Consider the following 13,089-nt stretch of genomic DNA (forward strand, 5'->3'; position numbering starts at 1 on the left):
ACATACTGTTTAATCTGAAGACACATACTGTTTAATCTGAAGACACATACTGTTTAATCTGAAGACACATACTGTTTAATCTGAAGACACATACTGTTTAATCTGAAGACACTCTGTTTAATGGCAACTGTACTGCAAAGTCAAGGGCCTTAATGTAGTGCGTGTGTTAGAATTCTCTAGAGAAACAACTGATAGAAAGATTCTATCTGTCTGTCTGTCTGTCTATCTATCTATCTATCTATCTCTATATAAGGAGATAGATAGACAGAGATAGATGGGGACAGAGTTATTACAGTGGCTTACGGAGTATAGTCAAGCTAGTACAACAATAGTAATCTACCAAAAGAAATTTCAAGAATTCAGTAGTTTAGTCCACGAGGCTGGATGTCTCAGCTGGCCTTCAGTATATGCCAATACCCTGAAGAAGTAAGCTCTGATGCCAGTGAAGGAACAGACTTGTAAGTGAGTAGAGAGCAAACAGGCAAAGCAAGAGCGCTTCTTTCTTCCATATCCTTTATATAGTTTCCAGCAGAAGGTGTGGCCAGGGTTAAAGGCGAATCTTCTCACCTCAGGAGCTCTGGATTAAAGGTCTTCCTGCTTCACGTGATTTAAGAAAATCCCTCACAGGTGTACCCAACTACTTGACTTTCAGTTGATTCTAGACGTAGACAAGTTGACAACCGAAGACGGACCTGGCAGATAAAACACACTGCTTGGTCAAACGGAACAGAGAGCTTAGAAATGGAGCTGTGCACAGAAGGACTGTGGTTATTTTTTAGAGAAAAGGGTGTATGTGCAAATAAATTCTCAGTGAACAGATTGGTCCATGAGACTGTCAGCCCTTCCAAATGCCCCCTTGATTAAGAATTGATGACTGTTTTTATAGTCAAGGCTGATAAAAGGGTTGATCTCCATGCCAGTGGCAAAAGCAGTGTCAAGACAGACCCAGACCAAAGTAGGAGGACAAACCCCTGGGCCACACAGGGCCTGCCTGAATTCGAAATGCTCGCAGAAGGAGGGCAGTCGCCAAGCTGGGCAAGCACACTCTCAGCTGAGGGGTCATTGAAATTCCTTAGTAAAAAAATCTTAACATTTATTTAATGTGTGTCTGCATGCCTGCTGTGGGAAGTGGAGAGAAGACAGCTTGCAGGTTCTCTCCTTCTACTTCGTGAGTTTCAGGGATGGAACTCAGGTTGTTGGGCCCCTTTGACCAGCTTGGCCCCTCAACTGCCCTGAATTCCTTAGCACATAGGGTTATTGGCAATCAGTAATAGTGAGCTCAGTCCAGAGCACTGGCCCTCCAGAAGAGAGGCAGCGAGCAGGGCGGTGGCGGCGCACACCTTTAATCCCAGCACTTGGGAGGCAGAGGCAGGTGGATTTCTGAGTTTGAGGTCAACCTGGTCTACAGAGTGAGTTCCAGGACAGCCAGGGCTACACAGAGAAACCCTGTATCAGAAAAAAAAATCCAGAAGAGAGGCAGCACGGGTGCCTGTGACACATTTACAGCTCTAATCATCAAGGCCATCAAGACTTGGGGGAAATCTGTGCTGAGATGTGTGTCCATCAGCGCCTGATTTCTGACCTGAGATACTGTACCCATCAGTTCTGACCTGGGAAATCTGTGTCCACGAGTACTTGGCAGCTGACCCTGGGCTCCGGGTGGACTCATTTGTTACGCAGCAGTAGAAAACTAACACACTTTCAGTCTCTGCTCTTCATGAAGCTTCCGCTAAGACAAAGCTTGGCCTCTGCTTTAACACTGTCAAGTTTGTCACAGCTGAAGAGGGTGTGACCTGACTCCAGCACCCAGAAAATGATCACCAAGTGCACAGCAAGGGATCACAGCTGAGATGGACATACAGAGCAGGTGCAACCCTGAAGGGTCTCCTTACACACATATACAACTCACCTTAGCCACCACTCATGCTTCGGCCTGCCTGTGCCTTCATTGTTTATTCAAGTATATATTATATATGGGGTGTATAATATACTTTATAAAAACATTTATTGCCGGGCGTGGTGGCGCACGCCTTTAATCCCAGCACTTGGGAGGCAGAGGCAGGCGGATTTCTGAGTTCGAGGCCAGCCTGGTCTACAAAGTGAGTTCCAGGACAGCCAGGGCTAAACAGAGAAACCCTGTCTCGAAAAACCAAAAAACAAAACAAAACAAAAAAAACATTTATTTATTTGTTTACTTATTTATTTGTGTATGTTGTATGTGTGTGTGTTTTGTAAATGCCCCCATAAATGACAAAGGACAAAGGAACTGATTGTCTCCTTTTGTTACATGGGTCCCAGGGATGGTACTTAGGTTAGCAGGCTTGGCTGCAGGCCCCTTTACCCTCTGAGCCATCCCACTGGCCCTCAGTGTACACTAATAGGAAGTTTCTTTGGCTTGTCTTTCACCTTGGAGGATCATCGCCCGTGCTTTCCCGTTTTGGGGTGGCTCAACACTGGGTAAAGAGAGCGCGGCATGAAGATTCGTGACTCTGGTGGGTGTCTGGGACATTTCTGGTTGGAGCTGTTATAAACAGAGCTGCTCACAACATCTGTGTGCGCGTCTCCGGGAGGGCCAGCGCCCACTGTTGGGCTGAGCATTCGTCTAGAAGTGGGAACGCAGGACCAGATGGTGGCTATCTGTCACAGTAATAGGTACTGACAAATTACCTTCCCACACTGCACTGCAAGGTGTGAGGCTATCTTGCTCCCACCTCCCCCTAGAGGATGGATGGTGAGCCTGGCTGCTGCAGGCTGGGTTCTGCAGCCACTTTGCCTATTCATGACTCAGTCTACCTGTCTGGACTTCTGCAGCTCGGACAGAGACCTCTCAGGATGTCTGGATGTGCTGATGCCAGAGACGCCACCCTCAGTCATTAAAATTGTTTAAAACATGACTTTAATGACTGCCTATAGCCACTGCGTGTAATAACATAATTCATTTACTCCTTTATTTTAAAGGAAGTTGTTTCCTTTTTCCTTCTACATTGCCAATGTAGCTGTGAGGAACATTGTGGGTTCCCAGTACTCTTCCACAGGGCAGTGGCAGTGGGGATCTTAAGCCATTGCTGCTAGATACCTGAGTTAGTGAACCACATCTAGTGCACTCAGCTAAACCCCAACTCCACTATCACCTAATCCATCCTATCCCACCCCACTCTTGTCTCCACCTCTACCCCATCTTCACCTATACCCCATCCCATTCCTACTCCCGAACCCACATACCTTCACCCACCCCCGACTTCCCTCCCCATCCCACCTGCACCATCATCTACATCTGACCTCTCCTCCACATCCCCCTCCCTCTCCCCTCCTCACTTCCATATATTAGAGAACTCCAGATTTAAGTAGTGAGGTACCGCGATACTTGTTAGAAGGGTCAACGTTCAGATCACTTTGATTGTTCCAGGATAGCCAGGACTACAGTGAGGAACCCTGTCTAAAACAAAACAAAACAGTTTATCCAAATTGGGCATAGGTGAGGATGAGGTGCTTTGGGAACGTTCATTCACTGCAGGTAGGAAGACCATGTGGTGCAGCCACATTGGCTACAGTATGGTGGTATCTCCCACCCTGAACACCGTCTTAGCGTACAGCACTCCACAGTGTGTTCCATGGCTGGTCAGTTGATTTGGGAGCTTAATAGTCCAAACCCACAGGCAGGCATTCAAGTGTAATTACCAAAAGTGGAGACACGAAGATCTTTTCAATAAGGGACCTTGCTGGGATGCTTCATCAGCGCACTGGCATTGTTTGGGGGTCGGGGAGGGAGGTGGTTGTCGGAAATGGGCTTCAAAATCACATGGGCAAAACTCATGCATTCAATGAACAAAGCCAGTTCTGGAAAAGACCAAACTGTGGGCACCTAGGAAGATCAGTGGTGGCCAGAGTTCAGAGTACGGGGATGAACAGGTGGCAGAGAGGGTCTCCAGTGGGAAAGCCATTCAGCACCTGTGATGGGGGAGAGGGTCATACATTTTCCCCAAGCCATAGGCCATCAAGAGTCAGCCCAAGGTACATGGTGGACTTAGAGCTGTGGGAAGGACTTGGTCCATGTCACTGTACTGAGGTATCTGTGAGGCTGTATGGGACGTTGATACAGGGAAGTCCTGTGGGGCATGAGGAGGGTGTTTGGGAATGTCATACTTTTGCTATCTTTTGTTACAGTCACCAAATGGCTCTAAAAACTGTAGTCTATTAGCTGGGGAAAGCACAGGTGTGGCCGAGTGACTGTGAGTTAGAGCCTAGCTGTGGCCCGTGCCCATCTGCAGTCACGTAAAAGAAGGTGGGTTTTGAAAAGGTGAGGAGAGTAGAAGATGTCTGAGTGCCCAACAACCACGGATGAATGCAGTATCAAAGGCATAATGGAGCCGGGGGTTTCTGCAGTGATGGCCCAGCCCACAGCTGTTGGCCTTCCTGCAGCTTCACTGCTAAATGCCCCACACGAGCCCCTTGCACTGTGCGTATCCACATGCCACCAGTGCCAACCAAAGCAGCCGGGCTCAGAGTTGAGACTATTGCACGCTGTGAACTACACCGTCCTTACTGCACATACAAAGCTTTCCACTCTTACAGGCACACCATGATTCAATTTAGAAAAAGACCTCACATTTTCCTATTGCCACTCCTCAGAGCGTCTCAAAATTAGCACAACACTGGATTGTACTGTGTCCGAATGGCAGATCTTTAAAATTGCTGCTCAGTTGTTGACTAGAGTCATTTAAAAAAAAAATCATTAAGTGAATATTGGCTTGGAATTAGGACAGAATTTCCAACAATTTCTGAAATGGCTCTAAGCAGACTTCTGCCATCTTGTACTATATCAGTGTGAAGTGGTGCTCTCTCTCGGCATCGACGAGTCTAAGATCAAAATATCGATCAACTCTGCAAAATCTTAAAGACACTCTGTATCCTGCAGTATAAAATATTCAGCTGAGACTTAATCTTTATGTAAGTATAAACCGTGCATCTCGTTAGCATGCAGATGTGCTTTGCTCTTCAATAACTGGTAAAATTATATGTCTATTAGAGAGTTGTTTCAAAATAAAATTCTTGTGATTTATTATTGGTAAATGTTCGTTTTGTGTACCTATTTTTTTTTAAATAACATTTGTCTTAGTTTCCTTCCTGTCGCTGTGATAAAATACTGTGTCAAAAGCAACTTCGGAGAGTGAGGGTTTCTTTTGGCTCATGGGTCCAGAGAGATTGCCTGTTATGGTGAGGGAGATGTGGCAGCAGGAACAGAAACCTGCCTGCTTATAGAGATGCAGAGAGTGACCAGGAAGTAGGCTCAGATACAAAACCTGAAGGTCTATCCCCAGTGATTCGCCACCTTTCTCAGAAGGCTTCACCTCCTAAAAGCTGCACAACCTTTGCTAACAATCCTACCAGCTGGCACATGAGCCTGTCTGTATCTACACTCTGAGTCATGTTCAAATCTCTCTGGCACAAAAACTAGGGAAAAGAGAGGAGAAGGAGAAGTAGAAGAAGAGGAGGAGGAGGAGAAGGAAGAAGAGGAGGAAGAGGAGAAAAATAATAAGTAGAAGGAGTAGAAGAGGAGGAGGAGGAAGAGGAGGAGGAAGGAGAGGAGGAGGAGATGGAGGAGGAGGAAGAAGAACAAGAAGAAGAACCCCAGAATTAGAAAACTTGTTGAAGTATAAAGATACAAATTCCAAAAATTGACTCAAGAAATTGAGAACTGAGCAATGATAAAATCAATGACTGACTTGAAGTGTGGTCTGGGGCCCTCCCTCTACCAGTGCTGTGGTCAGAATCCAGACTGCAGTGGCCTGGGAGCCAGGGGCTCTGGAAAGGCAGCTGAGCGTGCACACCACCTGGCTACCTCTGGCCAGCCTGAGGCTGGGCGAGGTCTTGCCTGGCTACATGTGATATTTCTGGGTCATGTGTGGTCATGGAGTTGGGCTCTACAGCCCTGTGGTTGGCTTTTGACCTGAGGGAACCCAGACAAGTGGGGCTTTAATTGAGCCACTAAATTCCCTGCTTGCCTGATTTTATTTATTTTAACTCTTCAGCTCCTGAGCCCTGCTGGGCTAATGGAGTTTCTATGTCAGCAGCCAGGGAGCCAGATATTGGGAGGGGAGGGGAGGGGGAAGGGGAGGGGGGGAGGGAAGCTGTGCATATTCCCTGGTTGTGATTCAGATCTGGAGGAAAACATCTCTTCCCCCATTGGCCTAGTTCATTTAAAAAAAAAAAAAATCAGTGGGCGTGGCCTGCCAGTTTAGTGACCCCCAACTCAGAATAGATTGTATTCTAAACAAGTTTTAAAAATGGGGTGACAGGCTTCCTGAGTTTGGATGGAGGTAGAAGGAGCTGATTGAGTGTTTTAGAAAGCAGAGAGGCCAGTGAAGAGGAGCAGCAGGGTAGAGAATGTGGAGCTGAGGGGGTCAGGGCTAAGTTTGAAGGGCATCCCAGACTGACGCGGAATGGCCAGTGGGAGGCAGATATGGCAGTGTTGACCAGAAGGAGGACTGCCAGGGCCGAAGTGAAGTGGTGGCCTCTGCCCAACGACTACCAACTGGCAGAGGTGGGTGGTGGAATGCAAGGTTGGTTCTTCATGGGAGAAGAGAGGGACAGGCACCCCTAGAGACAGCTAAGATCCCACTAGACAGACAATGGAGCAGACGTGGGCACGGTCTGCACAGGCTGCCCCTCCCTTCTCTCCCTCACTCCTTCCCTTCCCCCCTCCACTGTGATGTCCAAGCTTCAGTGTCAATTGGACTGGCTCTGGAAGCAACTTAAAGAGAAGCCTCCGGGCACACCTATGAGGGATTCTCTTGATTCCATTAACTGAAGTGAGGAGCCCCACCCCAAACACAGGCAGCACCTTAGTGGCAGTCCAAACACGAGGAGGCGTTCAGACAAACAGGAATCGCTTTCTTGCCTTTTTGCCTGCTTGCCTTCCTGTCGCACTGGTGAGCTCATCAACCCTGTTGCTGCCTCTGTCCTCGCTGTTGTCCTTGGCTGCCACGAGAAGAACCCAGCTTCTTTCCAAAGTTGAATGAAGGCCAGCGGCTTTCCACGAATCTCCTAGGCCTTCGGGCAGGAGTGGGACTCCTGATGCAGCCAGCCTCTCATGGACTGAGAAGCTACTGCGTTCTCAGCCTCTCCAGGGTGCAGGGGGCCGTCGCAGAATGAGCCAGGGGGTGTGGTGTAAGCCTGTCATCTCTGGTCTGGTAGAACACCTTGACTAACATCTCCCCTTTCACATTGCTAGGAAATGCTCATCTCCCTTCCAGGCTGCCTACTCTAAGTGCAGGCTGTGCCCTGACCCAACTCTTGCTCCCAGCAAACACGGAGTCAGACACATGGCCAGTCCTGCACATAATTGAGAGATGGGGGGAGGGATGAGGTTCAGGGGGGCTAATGAGCATGCTCAGGGCCATATCCAGGAAGGGCAGGGCTGCCTGATTCCTATAAGGGCTTTCTCTCAACTGTAGGGTGTTCCTGGTGTACCTCAGCTGCTCTCCCTTCCCCATTGCCAAGGCCAAAGCCCAGGACTGCTAAGCCTTGTCTCAGGGATCTGCTGGGGAGGCTAGACTTTGCCTAGAAAGTGGGTGAGACTGGCCTGGAGGTGTGGAGACTGATGGATGGTGGGCTGGCTCAGTGTTTATTGAACATGTAGTGTCTTCTAGGCTCTTTACAGTGACCAATGACCATGGGAAGAGGGAATCAGGACCTCACATATTTTACAATAGTGTGGGTATGGGACAGTTTGGCCATGGTGCTCCTGGGAGGCCATATGGTCGGAGCATATACTTCTGGTCTCCTCTCTGGGGCAATTTAAGTGACCTCTTAGAGGCCAGCATTCTCGTGTGGTCATCGCCTGGGAATGCTAATGAAGATTGGGGATCTGGGGACAGCTGGTGCTGACCTGGCTATTAAAAATAATTGGCCACCCATAACAGGGAGGAAAAATGTGTTAGCTCTCAGTTTGCCTGGGAGATGTGAGTTATTCTCATGTTGCTATGGAAACCAAGATGAGTTGGGACCATCTCTCAGCTATTTAAATCTATGAGTCCAGTGAAGACGGCAGGGTACTCTCTAGAGAGAGGTGGGAAGGATGAGTAGGTAGAAGAGGGACGGGGAAAAGAGGCACCCCTGCACAGTAAGGAGACATGGCCCCCACAGCCATCCTGAACCCACACCACCCTCTTTCTCTCCTCAGGTCCATAGCGGCAACCTGGACAGAGAATAGAGCAATTCAGAGCAAGTGGAGCACAAGCTCACTGTGGACCCTATGTGCCCTGGTCTTTTTGGGGACTCTTGATTCTTCCTTCAAGGTCCAATGATGTCCTCAGCCCTGTGTAGCCTGCACTGTCTGCCTGCCAGCGTCTTGAGAACTTTGGGACCAGATTTGAGGCCTCTGTGCTCAGACTTTTCCTTGATATATCCTCCCAGTAGAGGTACCATCTCAAAGGAGCCACATGACCCCACTCAGCTCATCTTGGTCCTCCTTTCTTCTCCTACCTGCCTCTGTATAGAGCTGGCTGAGGATGGAGCCTCCAGGTATGGAGCGTGGACCTTGCGTTCACTCTCAGAGTCCCTTTTCTCTGATGACTTCGGAGCCTTCAGAGATGGTACCAGTGCCTACGTTGTGCATGTGACTTTGGCCAGGTACTTTGCAAGAGACTGGGACAGACGTGGAAGAGGACCCGGCAGTAGGTGACGCTTGGGCAGGGACACTGAGAGCCAGCAGCGTGACTGTGGGTCAGTAACAGCAATACATCCATGCCTAAAGACAGCCCAGAGAGGAGTCAGCACCCCGCCCCCGCCCCCCACCCCCGCAGTCCTTCCATGGAAACAGGGAAGGCAGAAGCCCAAGGCACCTGCTATGTCACACCTGAGTGGGCAGCTTCAAGGGGCCTGGGTCTAATGTGGACATCCAAGAGTGCCAAGGCAGGGGATGTGGTATATGGGGTAAGGTCTCAAGGTGGGGGACAGGACCTGCTGCCTAACTCCCTGGCAGCCCTCCACCCACCCACTGACATCATCTCCCTTCAGGGCCCTCTGGAGACCATTTACTGCTTTTATTCCTAGTTTCAAATAATTTGCTTAGAACTGTCTCTGGTGTTCTGCTAATGGTGACAGAAAGAAGGAAAAATGATCAACCTTAAAATCACAACTTTAAATCGAGCTGTTTTCAAGAGCACCATCTCCAATTAGAGGGAGTTTAGTAGACACCAAACACATCTGTCACTGGATTTGGCGGAGGGGGCTGGTGGCAGTTCCTGGGGGAGAGGCCATCTTGGCAGCTGAGCCTGTGGGGCTGAGACAAAGGTGGTGGTGACATCCTGTGTCTGTCATCTGTTTCCTCCAGGATGCAGACGGGCAGATTTAGGAAATGTTCTGGAAATGGAGAACTGGGTGGGAGGTCAGACAAGGTCCCCTAGTTACCCTCAGATTCGAATTCCGTGAGTGGGGTAACCCGAATGGCATTGTCCCTGAGCCTTGGGTCTCTGGGTGGAGTCCTTGCATCGTATCCTCTGGCCCCTGGAGCCACATTTTCTGCTCAGGTCATCCATCAGAATTGGAGTCATTACAGGCTGTGACTTTGTTTTCTCTCTGTCTGCCCTTCTATTCGCTGGGCATAGCCCCAGTGCTAATTCCTTGGTGCCAACTCCAGTCCTGCACAGACCCTGTCTTCCAGCCTCTGAAGCAAGATTCAGAGTTCAGGCCTATTCCCAGTCCCATGGAGCTGGAGAAGCAGAGACAGGATTTGAATCCAGAGTTGATGTTCTCACTGGTCCTCACAGCCTCTCTGCAGGTGCCTGCCACCCACTGTTCCCTTTTAAAAGATGGAGGGGTCGGGGAGAGTGCCCGACCACAGTCAAGGTCACATGACCAGCTTGACAGAGGATCATGGCTGGCAGTGTAGACAGGAGCACCTCAGGGTGGGTTGGGTGAACCCTTCTACATGTCCACATAGAGGGCCCACCATCGGAGGCTTGTCCCAGCCTATGAGCCGGTCCTGGCCTAGAGTGTCCACCAGGGTTCCAAGGCAAAGCTCAGAGAGCACGGATCCCGAAAGATTTCCATCGATTTTCCAAATTAATGTTTTAGTTCTCCGTGTCTCGGGAGCAGTAATGAAGTGTCACTGGGAACGAGAGGACGAGGCAGATGAATAAAACGTCTTTTATAGTGTCATTACACTTGGATAATAAGATTTACTCGTCAACTTCAACTGTAATAATGTAATAATTTATTTGGTGACCTAATGAAGACATGTGGCCGAGGTTCGGAGTGTAATAACCACTCTAGGAAGGTTAGCACCTGCTGGCTATGCCAAGCTACCACCTTTGGCGCTGGGCTGCGGGAGTACAGCACAGGCTCCTCCTGGTGATTTGGGCACAGCAGGCAGGTCCGGCCTGGGGCAGAACCTACCTCTTGGTTAATGGGTCAAAGCTTCTCTGGGTCTTTGGGGTCAAAGCAATTCATCTGACTGCTTGTGTGTAGGTCCTGTGGCCAGCACTGATCTATGGGAAGACATGGATGTTTTCATCCTGACATCTGAACCTCTGGACAGAGAGGCCTTGGGTCTCTCTCTCTCTCTCTCTCTCTCTTTCTCTCTCTCTCTCTCTCTCTCTCTCTCTCTCTCTCTCTCTGTGTGTGTTGTGTGTTGGAGGTAGTCTGAACAGCAGACAGCCAGTCATGCATGTGCATATTGCTCCTGCCTACCCTATATTTGACATCCTTCTGTCTGACCAAGAGGCAAGAGCCTTCCTATGATCTGCCCACTGTGCTATCACTAGACCATGCTCTCTCAGTTCTGTCCTGGAGCTTCCTGGAGATCGCGGTCTCCTTCCCAGCAATGACTGATGTCCAGGCTTGGGAAAGACCCTGCGAGGTCTTATCCCCACCTCTTCATACAGGTCAGGCTCCCTGTTGTGAGTTGGTCCACTTACCGGTGGCGGGTAGGAACATTGCCAGCCTGGGCTACTGACCTGCACTTGCATGTAGCTCCCTCCCACCCCCTGGGCACCTAACTTAGTGTGGGTTGGGAGGATGAAGTGTGAAAATGCAGGTAGACCCTGGATGAGGAGCCCCGCCCTTGGGAGGTCAAGGCTCCACAAGCCACTACATGGGCGCTACACCAATTTCTCCTATGGGTAGCCTCCAGGGGTCTTCCTCTGTGCAAGGCTGGGGCATCTCTGGGTCCTGAGGCCAATTTGGGCACTAAATAGAGTTACCATGGCTGCTCTGTATACATAGATGCCCCGTTAAGCAGCTTTTGCCTATGGTTCTTCCAATTGTTCCTGCTTAAGTTCCTGCCCTGACGTCCCTCAATGGTGAATTGTGACCTGGAAGTGTAAGCTGGATAAACCCTTTCCTTCCTAGGTTGCTTTTGGCTGTGATATTGTGCCTGGTCCCCACCATATTCCCTCCTGTCCCCTGACTCTGGCCATGGGGGCCTCAGCACCTCCAGCTGTAGGGAGGGCCTCTGCCCCAGTGCTCCCTCTTCTCTGAAGAATCACCTCCAGACTTTTAGGGGCTCTTTGTTTCTCAGACTCAGCTCAGTCCTCCATGGCTCCTCCACCATAATCACCATGCCAGCTCAATTTCCCCCCAGCTCTCTGCAACTGCAGAAAGTGATTTACCCACTGCTGGCTTCATGGGCTGGCTGTTTGTCTCTTCTCTCCTTCTCTATCTGAACCCCGGATGCAAAGGGCCTGGGATGAGCTGAAGGCAGGGAACATGAGACCCTGGGGATGCTGGACCCAGCTAGGGATGACCCAGTCCCACCCCCTACAAGGTGAGCCTCTGGCTCCATGCAGGGGCCTCTGTGGGGAACATGTTACACCTAGTATTCATCCCACAGCTGTGCACACCACTGTACCCATCCTGGAGCGCTAACTTCAGACATTGACTCATTCAACAGGAGCCAACTCTGATGTCCCGGTTCTGAGCTCTTCTGGTGTCTTTAAATGTTGGCAGCCCCTAGGGTGAGGGTACCATGTATGTAGAATACACACTGTGTATCTTCTAGAGTTGTATCCTCAATAGCTGAGTGAAAGCAGCTTGTCTTGCTCCTTAGGGAAACAGAGGCAGCAAATATAGAGTGGAACTACGGAGGATATCGCCTAGGTGCTCTTGCTGCCTGAGTAGATGCAGAGCGTGGCTGTCCTCCCTGTAGTGCTCCCCCCCCACCCCCCTGCACAGGTAAACCAATGCCTACAAATGGAATCCGTGCTCCAAGTTAGGCGGCGCAAAGTTCAAGGCCACTCTTTGGGATGAAATGTACCTGATTGGTTCAGGATTGGCCCCTAGGCAGAAGGTCCAGGACCACCACATCCTCTGCTTACCCTCTCCTTAATGATGGCGCAGCTCAGGAAGATGGCCCAGTTGTCAGTTGGTCCCTGCTGTGTGGGGACTGAGAAAGTGCCAGTTTCCCCCCTGTTTATTTTATAGGCTGCCATTACGCCAAATGCTTCGCTGTCATGTTCATTAGGCATCTGGTCAATTACTCTGGGACTTGTCTTTGGGGAGGCCAGTTTCTTGCTCATTAATGCCTGTTCTCCAGGCTGGCCACAGAGTCATCACCCGGCAGTTTTTGTTTTTTTTTCTCAGACTATACAAGCTGCTGACCCTGAACAGTGGCTTCCTCTAAAGAGCTGGAACTTTAGCACAAGATGGGCCTGTGGGCCTTTCTGGAAGCATGGGGTGGGAGGAATTGCAAATCCATTCACTGGGAGACTTGAAGTCCATTCACGTGGATAATCTCGCAGAAGTCACATGAGATCATCCATGTAAGGCATCGGTCATCCCAAGGCAGATGGTCCCATGAAATGCAGGGACATCTGCAGGTTAGATCATTAGTGAAGAACACCTGCTGGGGGTCGGAGTAAGAGAACAGGGCAAATGTTTCTCTCCACTGACCAACTGTGTGCCTCCAACTGACTGTGTCTCTTCTCTGGGCCTCAAATACTCACTGATTCTATGGGGTCACCCCCATACTTGTCAGATTGTGGGGAGACTAAAGTGAAACAGGGCTTGTCAGATGGTGTGCCTTGACTTGCGAATGGCCACACCTTCCTTCCCCAGGTAAGCTGGTCCTGTGCTTTGCTGCCTGTGGTC

Source organism: Mus pahari, chromosome 17, assembly GCF_900095145.1.
Source record: "Mus pahari chromosome 17, PAHARI_EIJ_v1.1, whole genome shotgun sequence".
Lineage (NCBI taxonomy): Eukaryota > Metazoa > Chordata > Mammalia > Rodentia > Muridae > Mus > Mus pahari.